Raw genomic sequence first — 3,376 nt, 5'->3', positions numbered from 1 at the left:
AGCCTCCTATTGGATAAGTACTGCATAGGCGATTATCTTTCAGCTGGCAACAAGTTATTTAACCCCAGCTGATGCAATGAGTAACTCCTCATTTCTTAAACAACCATGGCAAAAGACACATCCTGTGGTCGTGGAAAAGACGTTAGTCTGTTTAAGAAGGGTCAAATCATTGGCATGCATCAAGCAGAGAAAACATCTAAGGAGATTGCAGAAACTACTAGAATTGGGTTAAGAACTGTCCAACGCATCATTAAAAACTGGAAGGATGGTGGGGAACCATCGTCTTCCAGGAAGAAATGTGGTCGGAAAAAAATCCTGAATGATCGTGATCCGCGATTACTTAAATGTTTGGTCAAATCAAATCGAAGAAAAACAACAGCAGAACTCAGGAGTATGTTTAATTGTGAACGCTAAAGCATTTCCACATGCACAATGCGAAGGGAACTCAAGGGTATGGATTGAACAGCTGTGTAGCCGTAAGAAAACCTCTAATCAGTAAGGCTAACCAGAAAAAAAGGCTTCAGTTTGCTAGGGAGCATAAAGATTGGACTCTGGAGGAATGGAAGAGGGTCATGTGGTCTGATGAGTCCAGATTTACCCTGTTCCAGAGTGATGGGCGCATCAGGGTAAGAAGAGAGGCAGGTGAAGTGATGCACCCATCATGCCTAGTACCTACTGTACAAGCCTGTGGGGGCAGTGCTATGATCTGGGGTTGCTGCAGTTGGTCAGGTCTAGGTTCAGCAACATTGTGTGCCCAAAGAATGAGGTCAGCTGACTACCTGAATATACTGAATGACCAGGTTATTCCATCAATGGATTTTGTCTTCCCAAATGGAACGGGCATATTCCAAGATGACAATGCCAGGATTCATGGGGCTCACATTGTGAAAGAGTGGTTCAGAGAGCATGAGACATCTTTTTCACACATGGATTGGTCACCACAGAGTCCAGACCTTAACCCCATTGAGAATCTTTGGGATGTGCTGGAGAAGGCTTTGCGCAGTGGTCAGACTCTCCCATCATCAATACAAGATCTTGGTGAAAGATTAATGCAACACTGGATGGAAATAAATCTTGTGACACTGCAGAAGCTTATTGAAACAATGCCACAGCGAATGCGGGCTGTAATCAAAGCCAAAGGCGGTCCAACAAAATATTAGAGGGTGTGACCATTTTTTGGTGGCGACTTTTTTTTTGGTCAGGCAGTGTATTATGAATGAATTCTGACACTTTTAAGTTATTTGCAACACCCTGACTAACATTAGCTCATGTATATTTGGCACTATTACAAGTTTTATAGTAGTTTAATACAAAAATCATTGTTAACTCACCCGCACAGTCTGAGCCACCTGCTTTCCTCTCTGCAAAGCAGAGATCAGCTGTCCTCCTCCTCACCAAACTCGCAGCATTCCTCCCACCTCACATTTTCTTCAAGTCTCAGAAAAATCTCAATCAGGCTATAAAAAAATAGCTCCGCTCTCTCTTCTTCTTTTGTATCAGAAAAACAACTCACATTAGGATGCATAGTAATGAAGCACAGCACATGGCGCCTGGAGGTGGGGCGCTGTACCCCCCCCACCGCCAGGAGGTGGCACCCTGCTACAGAGCCGAGCCGGGCTGCTGAAGTAGAGCCCGTGGAAAAGAGGCATTTTAGCCAGCTTTTCAGCCAGGTTTTCTGCCTAATTGGAAAGACATGCAATTTCTGAAACCTGACACCAGATAGCACTCTTGTTTTGACTTCGGATCTGAGTCCATTTTTCCATGGACCTCCAGACCAGGGTTTACAGAAAAGTTTACATAAGTTTTGGTTTCTGGAACCTGGGTAAGCATAGTCCATGTTTCCCTTCCTGGTTCTCCAAAGCCATAGGATTTTTGATAAGGTTTACCCCGGGTTCCGGTGCCTGCTTCCCCTCCTGGTTTGTCCTTTCCAGAGGATTTTTGATGTCCTGAGATAATCGCCTCCTGTGGGTTTTCCTGTTGTCAGGTTTACCTGGATTCCTCCGGAGTTTTCCGAGAGGAGAGTTCTGTGGGTCGTTTGTCCCGGACTACGACCAGCCGTCAGCTCGCTCCTCCACTCAGCCTGACTTACCTGTCCGCCCTCCAACGGTTCGTTGCCTCTCCACGCCGCCCCTGGGTCCGTTGTTGCTCCAAAGGAAACATCCATCCGCTCCTAGTAAGCCTTTCCCTTCGTCAACATATATATTCATCCACCTCCCTGGATTCGTATATTCTAACAGCTTCTCCTCGTTGACAGTGGCTGAACTGGTTGCCCCTTCCAGACTCCTGCTCCGTGTTTTCTCCCCAACCCTATTCCCTCTTGTCAATAAACTTCATTATTGTTTTGCACACGCGTCTCCTGATTGTGTTCGTGCATGTGGGTTCGTAAACTGGAACCAAACATGACAGAGCCGAGTCGACACCATTGATGAAGCCATGTTGTCTGCTGATGGCCGCATCTCGGCCCTCGAAGTCTCCTGTGATCAGCTCCGGGAAGCTAACACCCTGTTGAGGGTGAAGCTAAGTGATTTGGAAGGTCGGTCCCGCAGATGCAATATAAGGGTTCTTGGCATCAAGGAAGGTGTAGAACAAGGTCGTCCTACTGACTTTATTTCACGGCTGTTACCGGAGGTACTCGGGAAGGATAATTTTGTCAAGCCCATCAAGATTGATCGCGCCCACTGTAGTCTTAGGCCGAAACCATCACCCGAGGAGCGACCACGAGCTATCATTGCAAAGATTCACAACGAAAGGGACGTGGCCAACATTCTGCGACTCAGCCGCCTGCATTCACCCCTGATGTACAACGGAGCCCGTGTCTCCATCTTTCCTGACTACACAGCTGAAGTTGTGGCACAACAAATGGCCTACAACAACGTGAGGAAGAAGCTAACCGAGGCGGGCGCTAAGTGCTCGCTACGCTATCCAGCCAAGCTGCAGGTTGTACACAACAACATTGTTCAGACTTTTCTCTCACCGGCAGAGGCTGAACATTTCACTGATTCCATCTCTGCCGCAGCAGATGTCTCAATATAGGCTCGTTGGTTTCACTCGTTCAGGCATTGAAAATTTCTGTACTTTGAAGCACAATATGGTTTGTCAAGAAAACTGGCACGGGGTTGTGAGATCTTTCCAGGTACACGCAGAAAAGGTGCATAAAGGCCTGAGAGAAATAAAGCAATCTTGTGATTTGATTAAAATAATAATTAAGTTGAGTATGTATGAATACAATTGGTAATATGCGTATAAGTAAATCACTAAATAACTTTCTGAAATGAATTTCTGAGTAATGATCTGTAATAGCAACAACAATGTGTATTATGTTTGATGATTTATAAGTAAGAAATGTGATTAATTCTTAATGAATATCAAAGTTGTG

General features: G+C 45.6%; 1 long non-coding RNA gene across 1 annotated transcript; it reads left to right on the top strand.

Annotated features, from left to right (window-relative positions):
• The first annotated feature begins 1,975 nt into the window (after positions 1-1,975).
• On the top strand, positions 1,976-2,346 carry LOC111612078. The gene is made up of 2 exons (XR_002754389.1): positions 1,976-2,173; positions 2,255-2,346. It is a non-coding gene; the product is annotated as an uncharacterized LOC111612078 (long non-coding RNA).
• Positions 2,347-3,376: the final 1,030 nt, after the last annotated feature.

This window comes from Xiphophorus maculatus, chromosome 18 (assembly GCF_002775205.1).
Source record: "Xiphophorus maculatus strain JP 163 A chromosome 18, X_maculatus-5.0-male, whole genome shotgun sequence".
Classification (NCBI taxonomy): domain Eukaryota; kingdom Metazoa; phylum Chordata; class Actinopteri; order Cyprinodontiformes; family Poeciliidae; genus Xiphophorus; species Xiphophorus maculatus.
This window is presented reverse-complemented; position numbering and strand designations above follow the sequence as displayed.